Source organism: Carassius carassius, chromosome 31 (assembly GCF_963082965.1).
Source record: "Carassius carassius chromosome 31, fCarCar2.1, whole genome shotgun sequence".
Lineage (NCBI taxonomy): Eukaryota > Metazoa > Chordata > Actinopteri > Cypriniformes > Cyprinidae > Carassius > Carassius carassius.
In genome coordinates this window covers 23,544,388-23,560,457 of record NC_081785.1, presented here as the reverse complement: position 1 = coordinate 23,560,457, position 16,070 = coordinate 23,544,388, and the positions used below count along the sequence as shown (strand labels likewise).

At 35.7% G+C, this 16,070-nt stretch overlaps 1 protein-coding gene across 1 annotated transcript in view; it reads left to right on the top strand.

Moving 5' to 3' along the window:
- The first annotated feature begins 1,977 nt into the window (after window positions 1–1,977).
- LOC132111796 (leucine-rich repeat and fibronectin type-III domain-containing protein 2-like) overlaps window positions 1,978–16,070 on the top strand; it is a 133,003-nt gene continuing 118,910 nt past the window's right edge. Inside the window, exon 1 of the mRNA XM_059519396.1 lies at window positions 1,978–2,661. The gene's annotated coding sequence lies outside the window, so the exon portion shown is untranslated. The remainder of the gene's footprint in view (window positions 2,662–16,070) is intronic.

Here is a 16,070-nt window from a genome sequence, read left to right as displayed (position 1 = left end):
TTGTTATTATAAATTTTTTTCTTCTTACATTTCTTTAAAAACATCTTAATGCTTTATACATTTTCATACATGGCCTTAATGTAATTCAAGTGATGGGAATCTGTCATAGCAACAGATACTTTACAGTAATCTCTACACCAACTGTACAATATTTTATATTTATGTTTATATATTTTATTAAAAAAAAAAAATTGCCCCACCAAAATAGTTTGAGATTTTTGAGGCAGTGAAGGATGGTGGATCTCTGCAGCAGGAGTACAACTGTGGAGCTCCTTTTGAAGAGCCCTATCTTAAAGAGTAATGCGCTGTCAAGACTGTACTGCAGTCATTCACAGTTCCTATTTGTTTCAGTACCTTTTTGATTTCAGTCTCAAATGAACTACATTTGTTTGAGTCTGAGCCAATGCGTAACATACTGCAAATCTATTCTGCTTTCAGCAATGATATATTCAACAAAAACAAGTAAGACAGTTCTTATGGCACCTGTTTCTATGTCTAAAAATAAACTCATCATCATGTTTTGATTTGTGAGCAGTGCCTTTCTTTCTTTTTACTTGTCATTTTTCACAACTGGAAAATGACCATTCTTGAATTTACTATAAAAAAAAAAAAAGTAAACTCTTGGGAACTGTTAATGGGTTAATAGTTTTGCTTTCAGCTGTATATCTTTGCCACCTAATCGCCATAGGAGTGGCATGGATATGTCTTCCATATCAGTGGCAGAAAAGGGATAAATGGGTTAATCTTATATGGCAATTGTGTCAGCATCAGGATGGACTTATAAAATGTGTAACTCCTTGTCAAGAGAATACACCATCATAATCTTTCTGAAAATAATAATAAAAATAATAATAATAATAATAAAATTAAATAAATAAATAAATAAAAACACAGATAGCAACTGAAAAATGTCAAGGTGGAACCATTTCATTAAAGGAATACGTTATGAGAGACTGTAAGTTCCACCGATTTCCCCACGTCTAAGACAGTGTTTAATTAGTTTTAAACAATTGATTTATCAAGCAATAAATTTAATTATTTTAACTGTAGGCTGTTTACAGTTGCTTGAAATATTGTTGAATCTGTGTACAATAATATAGGAGTTTACAATAATATTTACAACATAACTTATGTACTGTATTATAGTACAGAAGTATGGTGTGCATATTTGGATGCAGTCAAGCACTTTCCATTAAAGGGTCACTCCGTCCATTTGCATTAAGAGGTCCATTTAAAAAAAAAAAAAAAAAAAAAACTTGCTTAGTCTGTCTGTGCACTGATAGATGCAGCCTTTCTCTTCCTGTCTTTTTGCTTTTAATTCCTTTCCCCACAGACTATCATTGTAAATTGATTGTGTGTGTGTGTGTGTGTGTATAAAAAAAGAATGAACATGGCACATCTCTAATCAAAATGCAACTGTGTATAGCTACTTTTATTTATTTATTAATTTATTTATTTATTTTAGCTTTGATGTAAATACGTATGTTGGTGCTCTGCTAAAAGTTAAATAAAATATAATTGTATACTACACATAGACGTGACAGACTGGACATCGTGTTGTGTTCATATGGATTATTTTAAAACAGAATATTTGTTTTCGGTAGCAATTGTTTAGTTTAAAAGTAAACATGTCAAACTTTTTATAGATATATATATATCATGTCTCTTCCTTGAGTATTTCAACAACAAAATGATATAGTTGTGCTATTTGATGCAGTTTAATGTATAGCTACTAACAATGATTTTATTTATTTGTTTTTATTTATTGATATAGAAGACATTACATGCTTTCTATGTATTGCAAGTAAGTTAATTGGGATAAATCTGATCAATCTCTTAAATACTAACTATCTAGGTTAAGTAAAGGCAAAGATAATCCGTATACTCTCAATTCACGTTGATCCGACACAAACGGACATCCTGCGTCTAAGCGCAGTCAGACCAGATCGACCATTCGCGCAAAGACTACAGTATGTAGCTTAATTGAACGTACAGATAATGCGTAAATCCGGACGCCTTGGCATGCGCCATACGTCCGTCTGTACATTATTATGATCCTGATAAGCTTCTCGGAGTTGTCCCTGCAACGCACCATGTCCGTTGTGACTCGTTTGTGCCATCTACAGATTTGCACAGCTCCGTAGAGCTTTTGATCAAGGTCTAAACGCGGTCGGTGCATGTTTTAACTGACCTGCGCTCCGCGCAACCCATTTTTTCTAAAACTAGGTTCAATCGCTTTCCTCGGGCTCTATCTGGATATCGCTTTAGTTTGTGAACGGAATTGCTGGTGCGTTAATGGATTCACTGCCAGACAATGGGGAAACAGACAACAACTGAAATACGGGAATAAACGGATGGCGTTCGGAGAGGAATACACATTTTAACGAGAGATCTGGGATACTTGTCTTGATCTTGATCTTGATTTAGAAGTCCGTGAGGCCGTTTTCAATTCAACTTGGTGGAAACTACACAAGAATGGTGTGTTAGGATTCGGATTTCAGCGCAGGTCGGTGTGCAAAAAAAAAAAAAATTGCTATGTTTCTTTGCTTTTCTTTACATGAAACAAGAAAAGAAGATGTGTTGAAACCGCAAATGCTTTAAAACGTCTCCGTTTAGAATTAAGTGGAATCAAGGCGAATGGATCCGTTTCCAATGTTTAAGGTAAGGTGAAGGGCTTGTCACCTGGATTATTGAGCACCTGTCATTTGTAAAATAATTTCAAAACCATTAATAACACATCCGATTACAGTTGTACAAAAACTCATACACATCATCATCGATCCTAAAGAAGGGGTCCTTGCACTCCCAGAATTGTTTAGTTACTTGGGATAAGGAGAGATAGGTAGATTAAAAATATACAACGGTTCCATGATTAATGTTTTTATTTTTTTAAGCATTAGTTAATAATTCAGGTAAAATTTGCCTTATTCCAAAGGGTTGAGTTTCTAATCATGGCTCCCTAATTATTCTATTGCACTTGCTACAATGCTATTACAACCTAGTAAAACATATAATTCACATGCACAGGGTGGCCATCAAGTGGCACAATACCACCCGAGTTCACACTGGCTCAGATAATTATAGTCTTTGCAAAAAAACATACCACACAAGTGCGCAGGGGAACAGAGGGCTGGGAATTTCAGCACCACGGACAGCACCTTTGTGCAGTTTTACTTGCTTGTCATTATTTACCAATAGATCACAAAGATGTCACTTGAATGAGAAAATTGTTTCATGGGACCTTAATGAGACTCTCTGGCAGATGTCATTGATGATTGGGAAGGCAAAAAGAGCATTCACCTTGAGGGCCAGCTCATGCAGTGTGTCTGAGGAACAGATTCATTAGATGAACAAGCTTCTAGCACAAAGCCAATTTGATTAGGACTCACGTGCACTGCAGTTCTAATAAGTCCCCTCCCTTTATGTACCTGCTCCCAACCTTTCTGAATATAACTGAAAACAAAGGCTGCAGTTGTGAGCAGTAGTGAATTATAACAGCAAATCAAGCCATTGAAGTCTTTAATTAGTGTACTGTCTATGGTTACAAAATATAATATAATGTTTAAATAGGTGTTTGCCTCTGATGTAAATAATGTTAATACACACAAACCAGAAGAAATGCCTCAAGATTATACCATCAAATGGAAACCATACAGTCAGAGTTCAAACCAATGGTCAACTTTTAAAGTGACTCCACGTCTCAGACAATTACTTCCAATTGGCCCCTGATTAACCTTACATCCACCTTCTTAGCTTAGACCACTTAAAAGGCTCTCATACCATTGCAGTGGGCTGTACAGATGTTCACCATCTTTTCATGGGCTACCCAGGCATAGCAGGGCTTGTGTACTTGCCCCCCCCCCCCCACACTTCTGCTGGTGTCAGTGTAAGACTGTTGACACAAATTTCCCATGATGCCACCATCATTTGTATGCCAGTGTGCTCTGAACTGCTCTGCCTCATTTGTCTTCCCTATTTCTAATGTATGCAGTTAAACAGTTATTCTATAGAAAGCAATGTAAATGGTGTATAGAATGGTGGTTACCATTTCAGTAGTTAATTCAACAGTTCCGTGATATGTGAGGACATGCGTATGAGTTCACTATGTCTGTTCAAAGTTTTCGGCTCATCTGCTCCTTGCTGTACTGTTCATTTTAAGGAGCTGACATTATCTAGCCTTAGACTGTGTAATCTCTGTCTGTCTGGCAATTATAATTTCAATTCTCAAAAGACAGAGATTATGCAAACTCTGAAAGGGCCCTCCAGAATAAAAGTCTACTATAAAAATGCTGCGGAGACCTCTGGGTTTAACTGACGTCCACTCAATCAGAGGAACGGCAGGCTAGAAGTGGTACCAGCCTAATCTCTGTGACTGGCAGTAAAATACTTAAACTGCCTTAGCCCACAAGGGATTAGAGATATTTCCCTAATGAACTTACAGTTAAAGCCTCTCACCCACTGGACCCAATTTGACAGAGCCCTCTTTGAAGCATCCTGGACCCTGCATATAAATTCATCAGTCTGGTAATGAGCATTACACCAGTTCTCGATGATATATTTGCAGGATGCTTATATGTTATTTGTTTGTAGTTTTTAAGTTGGGAAGCACCTACATGGAGGTTATATACAATCATAGTTTTTTACCAATTGTTTTGGCATTAAATTTAATAATAATAATAATAATAATAATAATAATAATAATAATAATAATAATAATAATAATAATAATAATAATTATACATAAATAAATAAATAAAAAGTAAGTTGAGCAAAATTAAGAATTTAGACACTACCTGACAAATTGTTGAAGCTGAACAACAGGTAGACCAATTAAATTGAACACACAAAATTTAAATTTAAGAAACAATTACACACACGCACACACACACACACACACACACACACACACACACACACACACACACACAGACACAAAACTGAAACATTTTACATTTTTAATTGCACCATTATTCACTAACTATGCTTATTTATTTAGAATAAAATATACAGAATAGTTAAAAAAAACTGAAAAGTAATAATAATAATAATAAATTAAGCATTAAAATGAATACTGATTTTTAATTTTGCTAAAAAAGCCCCATAATGTCCAAAAGATTGTCAAATAAGGTTAAAACATAAATACATAAACATACACAGCAATTTCTCAACTGAATTCTGAAAGAGAACAAACTTGCTGTTTAGGGGCCAATCTGAAACAGATTTGTCAAATTCTGTCAAACATTTGTAACCATCTATCATCTTATTATAAAAACTAATGTGTCACGACAAATAATACTGATTTTGGTGGCAAAAGGTCGTAACTTCAGAGCTGATAGTATTTTCTGGGTTCTACAGTGACCAGGGAGAGATAGTGACGAAGAAACAACATTTTTTTATAACCACTGTGATAGAGGAAAAGACGGCGTGTACAAATGTGTAGCAGTGTTTGTGTGCAAGCCTAGTTACTGCATATGTGTGCATAGTCAACATTTATTTACACAGTTCTTTTCACAAAACGCATTGTCTCAAAGCATCTTTACAGAAAATTATGATGGTGATGTAAAGATCTTATTACCTTCCCTCTTTATAGTCACATTTTGAAGATTAGAGCTGGGCAATTGTAAAGTTAATATTTAGTAATGATAAAAGCAATCAATATGGAAATATTTAAACAGTATGTTCAACTTTATTGGACTGTTAGAAATTGGGGTGGGAAAATTTTAAAAGTAGATAACACCATATTTAGATTTATACAGTATGTGCATTTTGCAAGCATATGCAAGAGCGAGTGTAATTGTTTTCTTGAAGACCAGATATAAATAACTTAATAGAATCATTGATTGGCGTTTGAAAATGCTCCCAGACATTCCTTAATTACACAGAACAAAAACACCCATTAAGGCCATTCATTGCATGAAAAATGCTAGCAGAACCTGAGCCTATTATTCTTATGCCCAACCAAAACTTATTTGAAAGTTATCGCAATTGTCTTGCTGAACATGTGCCGGCTGACTATGAGAACTTGAAATCTTATGGTCTGATATATGTAAGTATGTCATATGTGTCGGGAAACAAGCAAAGGGTCATTGTCTGTTGGTTATGCCACGGAAATAAGTGTCTTCAGGATATCAGATGAACGTAAACCTCTGATCTAGTTCCTGATGCTAAATTAGATCCAGTGAGATTGCCCTCAGCATAAACCATTTACTGATTTCACTGTCCATTAAAAAGATTGTGATCACTTTACTTTTTAGGGAAATTAACTGATCTAGTGTCAGATTTGATGATAAAGGTGATGATGAAGAAGCGGCTTTTAAGAGATGATTTCTGACAAAGGCAGAATGTAATTGGAGCAATGGCAACTCAGGGACAGTGAATGGAAAGGAGCTAGGCCATGCCCTGCAGCCACACACTGAATTAACAACCCCCACCCCCAGGGACTCGGGGGAGCAGTTCTCATCTCACCGTGAAATATAAGAACATCATTACTCCCACCCACGGTCAGAGGCTCCTAAAGAGATGAGGACTTTGTGCTCACATTCAAGAATGGGATGGAGGCAGGTTTATAACTTCATTTGTCCATTTCCCCACCATATAAAAGGGCCCTCAGGCATGTGCTATTTGCATAAATAATGCTAAGATTAGACTGTACTATACTGATTTGTTTAGTTTAAATAGTATTAATAGTGTTCCATCATTACAATTGGTGTTGGGCATTTAATGTGAACTGTATGCAAATAATATGCATGCACTGGATTTTTGCATTTAAAAAAAAAAAAAGAAAATGTGGCAGTAAAACTGTGGTGTAATCTGAGAGGCTGTCAGGGAATATGAGGTTGCTAACATATTCTGCTTTTTAGTACTTCGTGGAACATAAGGGACGTAAAGTGTGTGTATATATATATATATATATATATATATATATATATAGTCGGCATGAAATGAAAGTTGAAATGTTCTTTTTCTTCCCTATTCTGACTTGTGTCTGAGTGAAATGGCTTCTCGAGTGAAGGGGGGGGGGGGGGTTTCTCCATCAGTAATTTATTGAATTTTTTGATTGATGTCTTTCGCTACTGCTGTTCTCCAGTTACAATGAAATACCATCTGAGAAGAGATGTCTTTGCAAGTGTAAAGTTAAGTTATTTTGATTAAATATTACAAGGATAGATCCATGAAAGAAACAGAAAACACCTGATGTTCACATACACATTTATAATAAATACTGCAATATTCCATAAAAATTATTTCACGTTGACTAAGTTAATTCAGTTCGATAGGTGGCAATTTTGGTACATAGCACCACAGGTAAGACTGAAAACTCTCAAACTCTAACAAAAACAGTTTATTGACATCATATTTCAGTTACATTTAAAATGTCAAAATCAGGAATATCGTCTGAAAGAATTATATATATATAACTTCTTCTGTTAAAACTATTTTTCAGGTTGGTCCAGGTAAATGCATCTGTCTTCTGGACTAAGTAACTATATGTTAAAAAAGGCTTTTACATACTTACAGTCTGTATAGCTGCAAACCTCTGCATGTGGTAATGGGAAGTCCTATTCCTTTGTTATATTCCCTGAGGGATCCTTGTGTACTCATGCTTGAGTTCATACTGTCCAGAGAAACCAATGGACTACAACATTTTATGGCACATAAACAATCACACTAAAAAGAAACTGAATGTTTTGACAAGAGGCCAGTATATCATATGTGGATTTATTATCAAGCCTTAGGTAGTTCAATAAGCCTGCATTTAATATTGATATTCAGATTGGTATCAGAGCATGATACACCACATATCTATGTGTAGTAAAGACACCAGATGTTTTTGGACACTATAATGCCTTTCTCCATTATCACGTTCTAAATAATTATAGGAAGGGGAGCTTTAGACCCTTAGGAAATTGTTAAAACAGTTTCGCTCGACGGACCAAAAATGGATAGGTACTTGTAGAGCGGCAAAGCGATAACATTCAGGCTCAGCTGCGGACTTTGACTCTGTGAGGCTGTAATTTATTTATTTTTATTTATTTTTTTATTTTTTTTATTTACTTTTTATTAAATTTTCAAAAGAACACACACATACAAACAAAACAAACACCCCCCCCCCAAAAAAAATGAAAATCAAACTAAACAAAACAGATAAGAAACCAATTCTGTCAGCACTACTTACATAGAAGATGAGTAATTTAGATGACATAGTAATACCCTAGATATGGATACTTCACAATTCTAAGGAGATACATCTACATCTCACTACCTAACAAACAGGTCACTGATAGATTTTACAGCTCTTTGCCAGGCCTGTACCATTCTTGGTTTAGCTTTATTAAATCTAGCTAAGGAGCATTCCAACGTAACTATTTGTTGCATATTTAATAACCACAGTCTTGAGATGTCTGCCTTAGTGTCCCACCAAAGTGCGATTATTGATTTCTTTGCAGCAGTGAAACCCGAAAAAAAGAATCCTTTTGTCCACTGTGCCAAGGTTCAGAGAAGAGACATCATTCAGCAAGCACAGGCAAGGATCCGGAGTGATCTTACAGTCAATCAGTTCTTCTAAGTCCCGACAAACTTTAATCCAAAAATTATTAATTACTGAACATTCCCAAAACATGTGATACATTGTACCAGTTACTGATCTTAAACATATAGTGCAGTTAGGATCAGATATTAATCCCATTCTGTATCGTCTGTATGGAGTCGCATAGGCTCTATGGATAGTTTTAAAATGAATAAGTTGGTGACTCCAATTTCGAGATGTTTCACTCATATTTGACCATACCGTGAGCCAATCAGGCTCCCTTTCCCACACTACCTGGCAAACGTTTACACTGTGTTTTTAAAAGGGAGTTATAAATTTTTGAAACCAGGCCTCTAGACTCTTTTCCAGGATCAACCAATCCTGCCAGTGGATGCGAAGGTAGTAATGTGTTCCATGGAACTCCGTACGCCTTCATGGCTGATCTCAGTCTCAAATAAAGAAAAAAAGAAGAACCAGGTATGTCAAACAAAGTCTGTAGATTATTAAATGAATATAAACCATCTTTACTATAGATGTCTCCGAGCGTACAAATTCCCTTAGCGGCCCAAAGTGGGCATGTGAAAGGTTTCTTTCCTGTCAATATATTAGTGTTATTCCATAGAGGGGAGAGTTTATGAAATTTAGGTACTGTTTCAAACAGTTTCTCTGCTTTTTTCCATAATGTCAAACAATTAGCAATTATAGTGCCAAATTTAATTTTAAATTTCTTGCCTTTTAAATCGGTGTATGGAAGGTCTTGAAGCCTATTAGGCTGTGCCAGTGCGGTCTCTATGGATTTCCAAGGCACCTTGCAATTATCGTCCATCCAGACCTTTAAAGCTCTTAGTTAAAATGCCCAGTAATAAAATTTTAAGTTAGGGAGAGACAATCCTCCCATCAATTTAGGACACTGCAAAGTAGAAGACTTAATTCTAGCTCGTTTATTGTTCCATATAAATTTGGAAATCAAAGATTGGATTTGCTCAAGAAACTTAGGTGGAGGAGAAATTGGAATCATGAAAAATAAAAAATTGAGACGCGGAAGAATGTTCATCTTAACGATAGAAATTCTTCCTTGTAAAGAAAGTGGGAGAGTATTCCATCGCTGTAAATCTTCTGTCACCTTTTGAGAGATCTCAGTTATCTCTGATAACTTTGCATATATTTTAATTCCTAAATAGGAGATAACATTGCTTACAGGAATAGAGGGAGGATATTGAACATTAGTGGCAGATGAATTTAGAGGGAGTAGTGTGGATTTATGCGAATTTATTTTATAACCTGCTAAATTCTTAAATTCATTAAACAGGGCTAACACATGCGAGATTGATATTTTGACGTTGGAGAGGAACAAAAGAATGTCGTCTGCATAAAGTGATATAGAATGTTTAGAGCCATGAACAACAATGGGATATATGGATTTGTGCTCTCTTATGGCTTGAGCAAGGGGTTCTTATGATAATGCAAATAATAATGGTGAGAGAGGGCATCCTTGTTGTGTTCCCCTCTGCAATGGAAAAGATGAGGACTGACATGTGCCTATGATAACAGAGGCCAGGGGAGTTTCGTATAGAATTTGTATCATAGATAACAATCTTGGACCGAACCCCAAATGTTTCTGAGGCTGTAATTTAGAAAGTATCCAAGGCTTATCTGTTGGCATCCAAAAAAGGAAAAACTCCAGGGATGTGTCACTCTGAGAGGGAAACATAGCTTAAAACACTCACTCACCCACACACACACACACACATATGCTGTGTTCCAAAGCCTAGTGAGCTGCATTACTGTCATTCTAAAGCAGCATCATAACTGGAGTGGAAGCTCATTTGGCGATTGAATTGCAACACTCGCTACAGGCTCACGAGAAGTGCATGGGAAACTGAACTTACAGGTTCTGGTCATGTAATTAGAATATCATCAAAAAGTTGATTTAATTCCATTCAAAAAGTGAAACTTGTATATTATATTCATTCATTACACACAGACTGATATATTTCAGATGTTTATTTATTTTAATTTTGATGTTTATGACTGACAACTAAGGAAAATTCCAAATTCAGTATCTCAGAAAATTGGAATATTGTGAAAAGGTTCAATTTTGAAGACACCTGGTGCCACACTCTAATCAGCTAATTACCTCAAAACACCTGGAAAGGCCTTTAAATGGTCTCTCAGTCTAGTTCTGTAGGCTACACAATCATGGAGAGGACTGCTGACTTGACAGTTGTCCAAAAGACGACTATTGACATCTTGCACAGGAAGGGCAAGACACAAAAGGGCATTGCAAAAGAGGCTGGCTGTTCACAGAGCTCTGTGAAAGAAGTGTACAAGCAATAGGGATAACTGCACCCTGTAAGGTTGTGTATATGTGTGTGTCACATGTCTGTTTCTGTTTAGTTCCTGTCTGCCTTTATTTGGTTCTGTTACTATTCTCATTTAGTTAGTTATCGTTTGTTCTGATTACCTGTGTTGTATTTATCTCGTTTGCTGCTTAGTTTGCCTTCCTTATGAGCCCTCAGTTTCTGTGTTTTCTTTGTCTTCAATGAATGTTATTGTCTATGGTTTTCTATGGCAATTGTCTTAACCATGAAAGATACACACTACTACACTGTAAATACGAGGTATCTTGGAAGTATAAGGAAGCTCAGTGGATTTTTGAATAGAGAACTCTCTAGTTACTGGGAGCATTTATTAGGACAAGAAGTAGAGATAATCTTACATTCATGTTAACTTTTGAATTTAAAGGTGAAGTCTCTCTGGATTCGATTCTGAGCTTAGTTTTTAACAACAGATAGTGCTCTAGGCTAGTTTTTAACCACACACTTAAATACTCACGATGAAGGGCACTTGTGAATTCGACTGAGAAATGTAAGTGGATAAATGTACTTGCACCTTGGATTTTATGAGGTAAGTTTAATGTAAAATTTTATCAATGATTATTTTAGGTTCAAGTGGTTTGTGTGTAAGAAACTGGAAGCAAGTGAAGTATGGCTGTTTCTAAAGCACACAGTACCATCTGCTGTTAAAAACTAAGCTCAGAATCGATTCCATAGAGAATTGCTATGCTATTCATAAAATTGCAGAATCGATCCACAAATTGATTTATCGTCACACCCCTAGTATGACTTGTATAAGTAAGCAATTTATTAGTTGATGTCACATTTTTATTTATTTATTTATTTTAGAAAAGAGATATAATTTTAGCTTTAGGGTTAACATCCTGCTGGTGTGGATGTGGTGAAAGGTCACTGGAGTGGTTTAAGGGTTGCATAGGGGCTAGTAAGATGATTCTCTGCTCAAGGACACAGACAGAAACATCTCCATTTATTTTCATGTCAAGAGCCTCTGCATGTTGTCTGCTCTGAAAAACACAGAGATGCTGTATTCTGCATGCAGAGCCTCTGCAAAGAAAACTGGCTCTCTGGAGAGCTGGGTTTGTCATCATCCTCCAAGTTTGCGGAGATCTGAGTTGGGCGCACTAATTAACTCTTTATATCATATGATCTGGTGGGCGTTGCTTTTGAGGAATTCGGAACACTGCTGGTAAAACAGCTGTCTGAAAATCTCCAGAGTGGGCCCAGAGCTCCTTGAGAACAACCAGTTTTGAATGTATTTTGTTAGAACAATTTGTGTTTTGTGCGCCATTCAGAATACACTGCTGGTAGGCCGAAGAGGGCAGAAATACTGCCATGCACAGCGACATAAATCTCCAGGCACCCTGTCTGGGACCAGAACCAGTAACTTGACTCTTTTAAACAAAGTGTTAAAACACCCATATGGCAAATAACCAGTGTTGGGCAAGTTACGCTGAAAATGTAATCAAATTACTAATTGCTGATTACTCCTTTTAAAAGTAATCACGTTACTGTTCTGATTACTTTATTTCAAAAGTAATGAGTAATTAAATGTATAACATTCTAGCATACACGCTGCCTTATAAATGTTTGTTATTAAAGCATCAACATTCACAGAACACTGCTATTTTTATCTAAAGCAAGCGGCTGCTGCATGCATGGTTTGGCAGAGCACCAGCAAAGAGCACTGCATTTATAATCTCTAAAAGACATCTCAGTTCTTCGCAATCTCACAAGTCTCTGTTATAACACAATAAATATAATAATAATGAATATTGCATAATGTTTACAATTTGTGTGTTATAATTAGATGATTCGAGACACACAAATTTCAGCACTGCATTGCTCAATGCAGCAAACGTGTAACTTTAGCCTAAATAGAAACGCTGCATTCACTTGCGCCTGCTAATTGTTTACATTTTATATTAGTTCATGTTGCTTTTGTGCAAAAGACGAATAACAATTTGTTTGTTTTAGATAATTTATGTTTAGATATTTATATTTTGCGGGAGTCCCGCGAATCCTTGTATTCTCCCGCATCCCGCACACAACATGAGTCACTGCACTATCAAGTCTTGTCGTGTGCCGCGCTCTGTTGCTTGTAACTATACTCTAATTACTATTTTGAAAAGTTATAATGCGTTAGATTACTCTGTTAATAAAAAAAGTAATCAAATTACAGTACTTAATTTGCTAAGTAATAAGTAATGTGTTACTGCCCAACACTTCATATAACTATTCGGAATGCGCCAACACCATGAATAGTTTTTTTTCTTCAGGATTCTGTTGTACTTTGAGAGTGCAGTATAATATTATTGAGTCTCTACAGTAATTTAATACTATTTCTATATTGAGAGGCTGAAAGGGATTATCGATCTTCTCTGTCTGAAGCTGAACGGACAATCCAGAAGATCAATATCTCTAAGAAGCTTTGCTGATGTTTTTGGGTTGCTATCATAGTGACCTACATTTCAGTCATAGGGTGTGCCTTGTGCATTGGATAGCAGCACTGTTAATCAAGAAAGAAAAAGAGAGCAACTCTAAAACGAGTCCAGTTACAGTCATACTGAATTTATTGAACTGACAACAGTGAAAAATGCAGTTGTTATTGCTTCTGTTGAGTCCACTTGGACACTTGTGAAGTGCTATTAAAGACAACAAAAAACAGATTTAACTGGGGTAATGTGATTTATTTTAGATTGAAAGACTATTAATGTGGAAATAATTTAGTTGACATTATCCTCTGGAATTTGATTGGATCTTAACCGGGTGAAACATGTTAGGCTGTAATATATTAAATAGTATATTTTTTCCTGTGCAATCTTGGTTGTGTCTGTAAACAGTGTTGCTAAGTAAGTGGTTTTCCTGAGGAATTGGGCTACTATTACAGTGCTGTTGCTAGTTGTTTTATAGTCCATGCGATAAGCTGGAAGTAGAGTCAATTTCAGTTTCTTGTTGTTATCATGGCTTTAAAGCCAAAGTGTATAAGTTAACAATGCGTAGGTTGATTTCCTGAAAAATGGTGCTTTCAAAATATTGCCTTTTCTCTCATCGGCCAGGTGAAAATTAATCCAGTTGCTTATTAAAATAGTACACTCTCCTCAATAAATCACACAATTATTGTGCCAATCATGTCTGTAGCACAAACAGTGTGGGATGAGTTAAAGTTGGCGTAAAATCTAAATGTAAGCTATTTTTCTAATGCATGTTATTAATCTTATTGTGAACAGTTTATCCATGAATATAAAACTTTTTTTTTTTGACCTTGTAATCCTGCGGACAAATGGAAGGTCACATTAGATTATTACATTCAGATCTTCTCTCACTTAAATATACAAATCACAGTTAAATATTAAATATACAAATCACAGTTTTCACAATCCAGTGAACAACACAATCCAGTGAGCACATTGAGTCAAATTAATCACAATTAAAAGAACCAAAGACTTAAACTACTTCAGTTTGTGTGCATTTAATTTATTTAATACACAAGTTTCACAATTTGAGTTGTTTTACTGAAATAAATGATGATATAAGAGATAAATGAACTTTTCCACGACATTCCAATTTATTGAGATGCACGTGTAAAATCTTATCATTGATTTATTAATATTTATCTACAAATAATTACAAATATCAAACAGTTTTAAATAATGCATATCATAACATGATGTTTATTCGACCTAGCATTTGAAAACCATAATGAATATCATAATAAGGTAAGGTAAGGTAAGTAAACAAACAAACAATAATAAATAAATAAAAAGTACAGTAGCATTCTATGTGTGTTGCCTTTGACAACAGGATAGGACTATGAGAATTCTGCAATCCACTAGCCAATCATTTAAAATTACATAAATTTGTTAGCCCTGCCACTGAGATGAAGGCATTCAAACAAAGTACAAAAGACTTATCTTGAGAAATAAAATCTTACATGCCACACCACTGAGAGACAATATTCTTCAATGGGAGTTTAATTGCTTTCCAAAAGCAGCTTTACCATTGTGGTTAAATAGTACACTTTAAATAGACAGCATTGATTAATAAGGAGTTAGTGACTTAAATAAAAGCTTAACAAGGATTACTTGACAAAGTATGATTAGTAGCATCTTATTCATTAGAGCTGTATGCAGCAGTCAAGCAAATAAATGAGTATCACATTTATTTATTTATTAATTATTTTTTCATGAGCTGTGTTCACATGGCCATGCTGATTCCCACAAAAAAAAAAAAAAAAAAGATTTAGAGCAAAGAGCAGTAACGAAGTGCTGCTGGCGTCTGTAAACATAAACTTACACACAACATCAACAAGCACTCACAACAATTATTTACACTGTCAGTCACAAACATGGCAGTCATGTAGCAACAAAGGCTTGAACAGTGTCTCACATAAACGTACATACGGCAGAGAAGTCAGCTCCTCTGTATTCTACTGCCATCTAGCATGTGTCTCATCTCAAAATTGCAATTTTTCGCCTGCATACTCCATAGCCGCCCATCTGAACGTAGCATGTGCCCTGTTGAGATGTCAGTCATGCGACAGTGATGGCAAACAAGCTCAAGGATTCGAGTGCCACTCCAGTGATCACTGATGGCTGGCAGTCCATCACTGCTGCTACACCAGACCCTGTGTGACTGATCGATTCAATTGGACTACATGGCTGTTACATGGTTTTCCCACAACTACAGATGAATATTCTAGAAAGATATTTTCATGTATGATATTCACTGAGGTTTGATCTTGAGTTTTGAGGTTTGTTGAGTCGTTAAGTTGCCGTCTCTGCGAAACAGTAAAGGACTCAAGCTGCCTTCACCCAAATTTACATGGGAATTACATTGGCTTTTATGGGAATGTTACTTGTCCCAATAGTATGCCTTGTTGTCTAACTTTGTCACAACAGCAGAGGTGTTGTGAAATGAAATGAAGTTGTGAAGTTGTTATCATCATCTTTGACATTCAAAGAGATGTTAATTCAAGCTAATGCATCTTTTAACATCTCCTACAACTGGCATTATCAATTATGAAATAATTGTGTTATCAGTTTCAAAGGGATGAAAATATAGAGTACCGATTTTCATACTCCCCTCTTAGCGAGATACGTTCTCTTCTCGTGTGATGTCAAGTGATTTATTTCTCATTAGCGTCTCTTTCAAAAAGCTCCATATTCAGCAGTGTGATTCATTTGTCT